Source organism: Eublepharis macularius, chromosome 2 (genome assembly GCF_028583425.1).
Source record: "Eublepharis macularius isolate TG4126 chromosome 2, MPM_Emac_v1.0, whole genome shotgun sequence".
Taxonomy (NCBI): domain Eukaryota; kingdom Metazoa; phylum Chordata; class Lepidosauria; order Squamata; family Eublepharidae; genus Eublepharis; species Eublepharis macularius.
The window spans coordinates 43,813,063-43,823,889 of NC_072791.1; the positions used below are offsets into that span (position 1 = coordinate 43,813,063).

The 10,827-nt window shown below is 47.2% G+C and overlaps 1 protein-coding gene across 3 annotated transcripts in view; it reads right to left on the bottom strand.

Annotated features, from left to right (window-relative positions):
* Positions 1 to 10,457, bottom strand: part of TMEM63C (transmembrane protein 63C) — an 87,516-nt gene extending 77,059 nt beyond the window's left edge. For all 3 annotated transcript variants that reach the window (XM_054970765.1, XM_054970763.1, XM_054970764.1), the window contains exon 1: positions 10,212 to 10,457. The gene's annotated coding sequence lies outside the window, so the exon portion shown is untranslated. The remainder of the gene's footprint in view (positions 1 to 10,211) is intronic.
* Positions 10,458 to 10,827: the final 370 nt, after the last annotated feature.

Here is a 10,827-nt window from a genome sequence, read left to right on the forward strand (position 1 = left end):
AAAGGATGTCATGTCCAATGCAAGGCCAAGATACACAAATCGAGATGGAAAAGGAGATGGACAGTTCTACATGTCCATCTTTTAGAGATATGAATGGGCAAGAGACCAGCAGAACAATGGGCAATGTCATCAGGTTCCAAAGCACAGCAGTACCAGCAGTGCAGAGGTCAGGAAATGGCCAACTTCCCCCTTACATAAGCCCCTCATTTTACTGCTGCAGCTGGATGGACTAGGATTCTACAGCTGGACATCCAAAACCAGATGTTAGTCTGCTAATGGTCCATCCCACCCACCTCTTACACAACCTAAGCTCCTTGATTCACAAGACATTGCTGCAAATATAACCATGCTGAGAACCTGTGCAAATGTGCTTTTCACCTGGTAACTTAGAAGAAGTTGTGAAATGCTATTAATACAAGAAAAAATATCCCAAAGCTATTTAAAGTTAAGGCTTCTTGAGGGAAATAAAGGACAGGAACTGATATACTGCCATAAATGTGAAAAAAAAGATTAGCAATGAGAGCAGAGAGAGAGAGAGAGAGAGAGAGAGAGAGAGAGAGAGCGAGAGAGAGAGAGAGAGAGAGAGAGAGAGAGAGAGAGAGAGCGCAGAATTAAGATACCCGCGGAGCAAGAATTAAGTCCACCATCACTCTGATTGGCAGAATTTTAAAAATGGAATCTATTTTTAACACAACCTTTCCATCTGGTCTTGCAACTTATCTCCCCCCAGCCATCCATCTAGCATCTGGCAAAGAAAAATAGTGCATATTGCCAATCAGTGAGGTTGCCACGGTATCAGGAGATGCTGCTGGGCAACAATGCACCACTCTAATCCTTCCTACACAGCAATACATGGATTTACTGATATCTGCAAGTTTTCTTGTCTCTTCTTCTGCAACTAACATCTGTCCCCCTTTCACTGCAAATCACATATGTGCAAGAATTTTTACAGCTCTGAAATACAGCTTTTTGAATGCAAAAAAACACAATCTCAGTATAAAATATTTCAGGGGGACTCAAAGATCTTTGTTTTCTATAGCAGATGTGCAAAATGTGAGCAAGAGACACACACCCTTAAACGTCCTGCCTGGGAACCCCAATCCAAGAGGAGATTCATAACTTCCAATTTTTTAAAAGCAAGTTTTTAGACCATGAGGTGCGGGGAGGTGGTTGACACCATAAGCAGTATTTCAGAAGTCACGGGGAGGGGAAGGTTGAACCAGACCTTCTGACAGCTACAGTGTTTCGGCTTCAGTATTCTGCTCAACTCCTGGTATTGTCTCTAGTCTAGGGCAACTGGTACCCTCTTTTATTGGCACTGCACCCAGGCCTTTAAGAGCAAGCACCTTACATGGTAATTGCTGTTTATCATGGGTACACTGGTGTTTCCTGTGGCAATCATGCAAACAGATGTGCACTTATAAATGTATCCTTCCATTTGATGCGAGTTAAGAATTGTACTGGTGCCTTCTGGACCAACTGAGGTTTCTGGATTACATGAAAGTGCAGCCCACCCCTCCCTCCCCACTGCATTACAAAAAACGTTACCAAAACATATATTTCCTTCATTTATACCCCACCTTTCTCGCCAATGGGGACCACATGCAGCTTACATCAGTCTCCTTGCCTTGATTTTACCCTCACAATAACCCTGTGAGGTGGGTTAGGTTGCAAGTGTGTGACTCTGGCTGAGAATCACCCAGAAAGCTTCCATAGCGGAGCAGAGATTTGAACCTCAGTCTACCAAATCGTAGTATGACACTCTAACCACTACACCACACTGGCTCTCCCTCTCATACATGCCTTGGTAACATGACTGAGCTGTCAGGGAAAAGGTAAGCTTACAAATGTTTTAAAATTAATAAATAAAGTTGACTGGATTATCAAAATGCCTTCAGTGTGGGACTGCCTGTAATGGTTTACCATGGTGCTGGGTGATCTAAAGAAGGCTGGAAGACATCTAGAAAGATGCTGGTGGAAAATTCACACTGAATCTGATAGTGTATGCTATACAGTACATTCAAAGACCTATGAAGTGGCGCTGGTAGTAAAGAAACGTTATTTCTCAGCAACTATTGCTGGGGGGGGGGAGTAGTTGTGAATGTCCTGCGTTGTTTAGGGGGTTGGACTAGATGACCCTAGAGGGTCCTTCCAACCCTATGAGTCTGTGAATTGGTTCATGACCATCTTAATCTTCTGACTTTTAAATCTGAACCTTTATAGAGTCTCAGGAACAGACAATTTGTGACTCCCTTGCAAAGTTTTTTGCTGGTAAAATAGCTTGAATATGCTCTGATCTGGAGGCCAGCTGCAATATAGGTTAGGCTGAAGAAATGTTTAATATATTGCCTGGTTTGTTTATGGACCCTTTTGACCTAGATACAGTGATAGGTACAGACAGGATTGAATAGAGACTCTGGATGGTTATCTCATTATCAGAAGTAATTGCCTTCAGGCATTCCATTCAGATTCAGCAATGGAGGGAAGGGGTCACACCCAGCCTGGATTGTGCACTCCATCTCTTTCATGACTTTTTTACATTTACGTGGCCCTTACTCCCTGTACCCTCCCCCTCCCCTCCCCCTCTATGTATCTCTGGCCAGTTTCTTCATACCCTCCATGCATCTGACAAAGAGAGCTGTGGTTCTTGAAAGCTTATGCTACAATAAAGTTGGTTAGTCTTAAAGTTGCTACTGGACTCTTTTACTTTTTTGCAACTACAGACTAAGATGGCTAACTCCTCTGGATTTATGACAGGATCCTGGCATCTCTAAAGGTCACTACTTGTGCAATGGATCCTAGCCTATCTTGGCTACTAAAATCATGTAAAGATCACATAACTGCGCCACTGATGTGTACCATAAATCAGTCAAGTCACCATTCAAGGCACCTTCCCTTGGCCATTCAAAGAGGGAGTTATTCACCCACTACTTAAAAGACAACCCTAGACAAAAAATGATGTGGTCAATGATCACCTAGTCTCTAATGTGCCCTTTCTAGGCAAAGTGATTGAAAGAACAGTAGCTGACCAACTTCAGGTCTTCTTGGATAACTCTTGTGCCCTGAACCCTTTTCAGTCTCGTTTCAGGCTGAGCTATGGGACACAGCTGGCTCTCATGGCTTTAGTTGATGACCTGATGATGTAGACAAAGGCCATACTTCTTTGTTGCTCCTCCTGGATCTATCTGCAGCCTTTGGTACAGTGAATTATGCCATTCTGTTGAGGCATTTGGAGGCAGAAGTAGGATTCAGGGGATGTGCCTTGGATTAGTTTAAATCATTCCTCATGGAATGGACTCAAAGGGTTGTTGTTGGAATCCAGCTATATTCAGTGTGGGAATTACTTTGTGGTGTTCCACAGGGCTCAGTCTTATCCCCCCTGTTACTGAAGCTCTATGTAAAACCTTTAGGAGAAATCATTCTTAATGATGGAATTGGATATCATCAATATGTGGATGACACCCAGCTCTGTATCTTGCTATGTAACTCCCCTGATGATGCAGTAGAAGTCTTGAGTTGCTGCCTGATAGCTGTGGTCAAATGGCTGAAAGCACAAATTGAAATTGAATCTAGACAAAAGGGAAGTGATGCCAGTTGGGAAAGCAAAGATCTTGAAGGGCTTTGTGCTCTTCACATTCGATGGGGTTCAGTTGACCCCTGCAGTCTTGGTTAAGAGCCTAGGGGTTATTCTGGATCCAGCATTGCTGCTAGAGAAACAAACTAATGTAGCTGCAAAAGAGGTCTTCTTCCAACTTAGTGTAGCCCAGAAAATCGCCTCCTACCTCAACACAGGTAATCTGGCATCCTGGAACCATGGTAATATTGAAACTAGACTACCATAATGCACTCTACATAGGTCTCCTTTCAAAGACAACTCGGAGACTCTAGTTGGTGCAGAACATTGCAGCTTTATTATTATGAGGAGCTAGATGGAGCATGCATATCACTCCCATTTTGCAGTCACTCCACTGGCTTTGCAACAGTTACTGCGCTCAATTCAAGGTACTGGCTATCACCATGGCCTTCATGACCCTGGTCCCTCATCTCTGCTAGACGGCCTCTTTCCCTATGCTCTGCCATGGCAGCTTCTCTCATCTGAACAGGGCCTTCTAATGTTGCCACCCTGCAAATGGGTAAAAGCAACTGCCCATTCACGTGCACTTTCTGTTGTGAGCCCCAACATGTAGAGTGGCCTGCCTGATGAGGTGAGGAGGGCTCCCACTTGCCTGGTTTTCTGCAAAATGTGCAAAACTGATTTATGCAACAGGGATTTTTTTATATGGGTAGGAAGACTACTGTAATGTAAATGTAAATCATTCAAAGAGGTGTATTAGTAAAGTGATACAGACAATAGATTATACTACTGTAAACTGTCTGTTGCTATAAATATGTTGCTGCTGGGTGGCTTCTGCACTGTTTAATTACTTCTGCTTTGTTTCAGCTCTATATTGGATTTCTTCTTGTTTTCAAATTTCTGCTAATTTTGCATTTACATATTTATTATTATTTATTTATTTATTCAATTTATATACCGCCCATCCCAGGGGCTCTGGGCGGTGAACAGTTAAAATTGATAAAAACAAAACTAAAATCAATATACAAATAATAAAACAAATTAACAAGGTGCAGTGGTGGGGAGAACCTTCCCCACCCCAAAGGTGGGAGGCCGACATGGCACCGCCCCCTTCAATCACCAAACGCCTGGCGGAACAGCTCTGTCTTACAGGCCCGGCGGAACGATAATATGTCCCGCTGGGCCCGGGTTTCCATTGACAGAGCGTTCCACCAGGCTGGGGCCAGGACTGAAAAAGCCCTGGCCCTGGTTGAAGCGAGGCGGGCTTCCTTAGGGCCGGGGACCACAAGTAAATATTTATTCGCTGATCGGAGCGATCTCCGGGGAACGTACAGGGAGAGGCGGTCCCGAAGATATGCCGGTCCCAACCCACTCAGGGCTTTAAAGGTAAGAACCAACACTTTGAACCTGATTCGGAATTCAACTGGAAGCCAGTGCAGCTGGCGCAGGACAGGTGTGATGTGTGACTGGTAAGGTATACCAGTCAGGACCCGTGCCGCCGCATTCTGGACCAGTTGTAGTTTCCGGATCAGGCCCAGGGGTAGCCCAGCGTAGAGTGAGTTACAGTAATCTAGCCTGGAGGTGACCGTTGCATGGATCACTGTAGCCAGGTCCTGGGGCGTCAGGTAGGGGGCAAGTTGCCTGATCTGACGAAGATGGAAAAATGCAGACTTGGCAACCGCCGTGACCTGGGCCTCCATCGATAGGGAGGCATCCAGGAGCACACCCAGACTCTTTACCACTGGCAAAGTTGCCAGTGGTGTCCCATCGAGGGCAGGGAGCTGGATCCCAACATCTGGCAGCCCCCGTCCCAGCTGCAGGACCTCCGTCTTCACTGGGTTCAATTTCAGCCTGCTCTGTTTCAACCATGCCGTCACAGCCTCCAAAGCTCTGGCCAGATTGTCTGGGGCCGTGTCTGGCCGGCCGTCCATCAACAGAAAAAGTTGGGTGTCATCCGCGTATTGATGACAACCCAGCCCAAACCTCCGCACCAACTGGGCGAGGGGGCGCATATAGATGTTAAATAACATTGGGGAGAGTATCGCCCCTTGGGGAACCCCGCACACCAAAGGGTGACGGGCCGATAGATCTCCCCCGAGCGCCACCCTCTGTCCCCGACCCTGGAGAAAGGAGACCAGCCACTGTAAGACTGTCCCCCTAATCCCCACGTCGGCAAGGCGGCTGGCCAACAAATCATAGTCAACCGTGTCAAACGCTGCTGTGAGATCAAGTAACACAAGCAGCGCTGACCCGCCTCGGTCCAGATGCCTGCGAAGGTCGTCTGTGAGGGCAACCAAGGCTGTCTCCGTCCCATGGCCAGGACGGAAGCCAGACTGGAATGGGTCCAGGACTAGAGCATCATTCAGGAATTCCTGCAGTTGTACCGCCACCGCCCGCTCAATCACCTTGCCCAGGAACGGGAGGTTCGACACTGGGCGGTAACTGGACGGGTCAGTGGGGTCCAAAGATGGTTTTTTCAGGAGGGGCCGCACTACCGCCTCCTTTAACACTCCTGGAAAAACCCCAGAGCTCAGGGAGATGTTGACAATGGCCTCCAGATGGTCCCGTAGCCCCTCCGAGCTGGCCTTCACCAGCCAGGATGGGCAGGGGTCCAGAGGACAGGTGGTTGGCCTCATCCCCTGCAGGATCCTGTCCACATCGTCCTGAGAGAGCAGGCTGAAATGGTCTAATACGGACCCAGAAGACGGCCAAGGGGTCTCCAGTTCCCTTACTGTATCAACAGTGGGTGGCAGGCCACGGCGAAGGGACATTGCATTGCATATCCTATTGCATTGTTTATTGACTGTCCCAGCTGTTGTTCATGTTGATTTACACGGTGTAATCTGCCTTGAGTCTCAGTGAGAAAGGCAGACTATAAATAATATAAACAAATAAATAGCGACAGCCCAATAAACAACTGGTCCATAATGATAATTAACTGAAAACTTGACATCAGTTTTCAGAGCCCTGCAGTGACAACCATCTGTTTTAGGCTACATCTGAACTGCTGGTTCTGACTTTGTAAGATGTTTGCGACATATGCCTGAGTCTGGGGTATCTAAGTGAGCACCTCCTCCCACAAAAACATCCCCAGCCACTGAGATCCTCAGAAGCATCCCTGGCTGCCTGCAAGGATGACATTCTCTTCTGCAAAGTCCACTGGGATAGCTTGTGGACGCTTTTCTGAAGACTGTTTAAAGCCATCTGGCTTCTGTAGGCTTCTTAGGATTATATGCATGAAGTCATGTTTTGCAATATGCTTTACTGACCAGATTACAAAGTACTTAGTTTTTAATCTGGATTATTTTAGAGAATGAGATTTTATTGTTGCTATTGTAAAATGTCATAACAGTTCTTTGTGGGCCAAAGGTTGACACAAAAATGATTAAACTTAACTCACGAAAACAGATGGAGGATAATGCAACTGTGAGCCCATACTCGGTGTCATTGCTATGTAAAGCATAGATCCAAGACACACACAGACATTTATCTATCTGGGGAAACCTATGCCACCCTACCACCTATTATATTTTCTATGTACCAGCTTGTCATATGAGACACAGGATCAATCTTTTTAAAAAAACTGAAATACCATTCAGGACTGCTATTCATTATTACTTTAGCAATTTTTATCTCGCCCCTCCTCCAAGGAACTCAGGTTGCTGCACAGCTGTCTTCCACCCTCCACCCTGGAATGACTGGCCCAGCAAGCTTCCATGGTGGAGGGCGGATTCCAACTGGGTTTCCCTACAACAAGCTGATTTTCTGTTGCCAAGATCCTGCCCATATCATCTAGCGCATCTTTGAAGCATGCTAATGTATGCTAATTTATCTAGATTTGACTCTCCAAGGCAAAGGATATGTACCTCCTTGGCTGTAAGAGAGACTCTCTCACATGCTAAGCCTTAACCATATAAGGCTATGCCTCTTGCAGTTGTGTCTGTTACTCACAAATAACCACAGATTACTTTGGCATGAAAAACAGTATTATATATACGTTATTTATCATTAAAAAGCGAATTCCTCTCTCAAGTGCTGAAAGTATGACTTACTACACACACACACACACACACACACAGAGAGAGAGAGAGAGAGAGAGAGAGAGAGAGAGAGAGAGAGAGCTTGTATAATTCTTATATAAACTCTGCAAAGTTGTTAGTTACCAGAAAGGATGGGAAAAGGAGGGATCTAAGTTCTTCCAAACTTAGTATGGGAGGCTGGAGTAATGAAGTTGCTTTCAGCAGGCTCGGATAAATCTTTCATAGTCGGGCATTTGATACAGCAAAGGGAGCTGGTCATATTTTTAAAAGTGCTGTTGTGAAACTCTTCCAATATAAGCAGAACAAATTCCAAAGGAAGAGGATTTGGCAAGCAAAATCAAAACAAATCACAGTGTCACAGAAGAGCCAACACACCGTGACCCAGCAAACAGAGAAGAGAAGCAAGACAGAAGCAAAGATCACCTTTCTTTGCTCAGAGGAGGGTTGCAATCTGTAATAAGACAGCCCAGCCAGCCTAGATTGTATCCAGTCATTCATTCACTAAAGTGCCCCCATTCATCATTTAGAGGGGAGAGGGAAGAAAGTTTGCAACCCTAATCAATGTAAGATTCAGGACTCAGTGGCCACCATCATGCCATTCACCCTTCAAGATCTATGCACTTGGAGTGATAAATGTTGCCCTGATAGGGAGGGCAGATTTTCCTCTATTTGGCCAGCAGGGAGGCCCTAGCCAGTGTCAACCGTATGCCTGGTGGAACAGCTCCGTCTTATAGGCCCGGCGGAAAGATAACACATCCTAATCTCTTGCGACAGAGTGTTCCACCAGGCTAGGTGCAAACCATTCAGACTGCAGATCCTAGTCTTATTGCATTATTACTGGATGACAGAGACTATCTGGTTAAATTGTTTCGTATCGTGTGATCCACCTCGAGTCTCAGCAAGGAAGGCTATAAATGAAGTCAATAAATACAGTAAACAAAAATAGGGAGTTCATGTGATTTAATGCACTTTCACAGGAAATGAGATGTCAAGGAGAAGGGATCAGGGCTAGGCATTGCCCTTACATGTTAGCTTTCTATGTGTAAGAACAGAGGTTTGCAGGTGGGATGAAGGAACATTCAATTATGGGGGGGGGGAACCGGAAGTCCAAAATGGTACAACCCAGAAACAAATTTTGTTTCAGCCAAGGCCAAATTATGTGTTGCACTGGAGATCTATGATCTGCCCTCCATTTGTTGGGCCTTTTGATGCTAAAAAATAGCCAATGAGGTGGTGGGTTCCAATCAGAACTGCAGCACTGGGTGCGGTGGTAGAGTGTGACTTTCCCTAGATGCCATTTTCCCTGACTGAATTTATATGTTTGCATTCTCTCCAGCGGCTCACAACATCTCCCTCTACTCCATTTTATCCTTACAACAACCCTGTGAGGTAGGTTAGGCTGAGTGTGTGGGACTGGCTAAGGTCACCTGGCAAGACTCCATGGCACAGTGCAAATCTGAACCTCAGTCTCCTAGATCCTAGTCCAATGCTTTAACTGCTACACATCATCAATGAATTTGTCTAATCCTCATTTAAAGTCAACTAAACGAATGATTAGATGACCCTAGAGGTCCCTTCCAACCCTATGATTCTACATCATGCTGCAATGGATCCCAAAAGCTAATTACCATTTGAGTCAAGAAATACTTCAGTGTTCTTTCTCTAAAGAAACAGCTTGTGAACTGGACACACCCTGCCTTCCAAACCCAGGCGCTAAGTTTAGCTGCAGAAACTTATTATGAAAGAAATGCACTCAGCACTTGCATTTCTCCCTTTTTCTTGTTGTGATTTAACACTCCAGAGCGGTGCCTTGGCTCTCAAACCAGGAGCAGGAGACTCCGGCTTGGATTTAGAACACGTCAGCAAACAGCGCACACAGCCAAAAGATAAGGATCAATATGGAATCCAGTATCATGTGGAAATGATGATATGAGAGCATTGCGCCTGACTTAAACAATGAGCTTGTTTAGCAAGAGCTAATCTTTGGAAAGGCAGAGTTCACCCAGAGAACCCCTCCTCGTGTTAAACCACAAGCCACTCTTTCCACTTTTCCTTTCTGCCAGTGCATTTTAAAAGCAAATTTAAAAGGGCCCTCCTGCACCCACCGAAAGGTCTCTAGGCCAGCATCCTGTTTCCAAAGAGGGGCAGCCCTGTGCTTCTGAAAAGCTCAGAAGCCCTTGTTTTGTTTTTAGGTGCTGCTCGAGAAAGCCTCCAGGGCCCCTCTTTCTCCTTTGCCAATCGGCCTAACTAAAGGCTGAGAGTAGAGGCGATCTCGGGCAGGAAGAGATCAACGCGAACGACACCTCGATTTTTGCACACACGCCCCTTTCCCCCGCACGATCGCTGGCAGCCAAATGTCGAAGCGGCAGGCGCCGCTCCAAGAGGGCAACCCCAAAAGCTCCCATCGCCTTCTCATCGCATCCCTCCTCTGGAGCCTGCAAGGTATTTACACACGGCACGTTCGCACGCCGGGGAGCCTGTCCCGTCCGGAGGGCTGCGCCCCATTCTCACGTGCAAGAGCGGCACTAGCTTCCTAGCCTATCCTCTCCAGCTCAGAAGTCGCTGTAAGGGGCCAAACGAGGAGGTTCGTGCCCTACCTGAACAGCTGAGCGCTTCCCTTTTCTTCCGCCCCATCAGCCGGCAATCCTACCGGAAGCACCGAGGGACTGTCTGCAAATTCCCAGCTGCGGGCTGAGACACTTTTACAAGCTTTTGTCGCTACTCCCCTTGCCGGGTCAGCTGCAGCCGCTGGAAACTTCACCGCCCGGGGAACCTGACCTGCTTCGGTCGGCTGTCAAAGCGCGCAGAGGCGCCATAAGAAACCCGCGTCGCCAGGCTGCCCAGCGCCGAGCCCCAGCAAGGAGCCCCTCCCAGCGAAAAAGGCGGTGCGCTGCTGCCCCGCCCCGCCCCCGCCCGCATTTGCCTTGCGTGAGGCTGCCGCCCAGAGGCATCCTGCGGGGCTTGCTGGCGTGCTTTTCCGCCCCTTTCCCAGGGATCGGCGCCGCGTCGCCAAGGAAGAGGCTGAACTTCCCCATTCGTTGCCGGCAGCCGGCGTGAAGGGATCGGCCCGCTCTGCCTCAGCCCCTCCCTTCGGCAGCATTGCAGTAGAAAAGACTCGCCCCCAGGCTCCCCAGTGCCCGCGGAAGGGACGGTCTACAAATTCCGGAACAAAGGAAAGAGTGTTAAGCAAGCGAAGGGGCGCTGCTGTTTCCA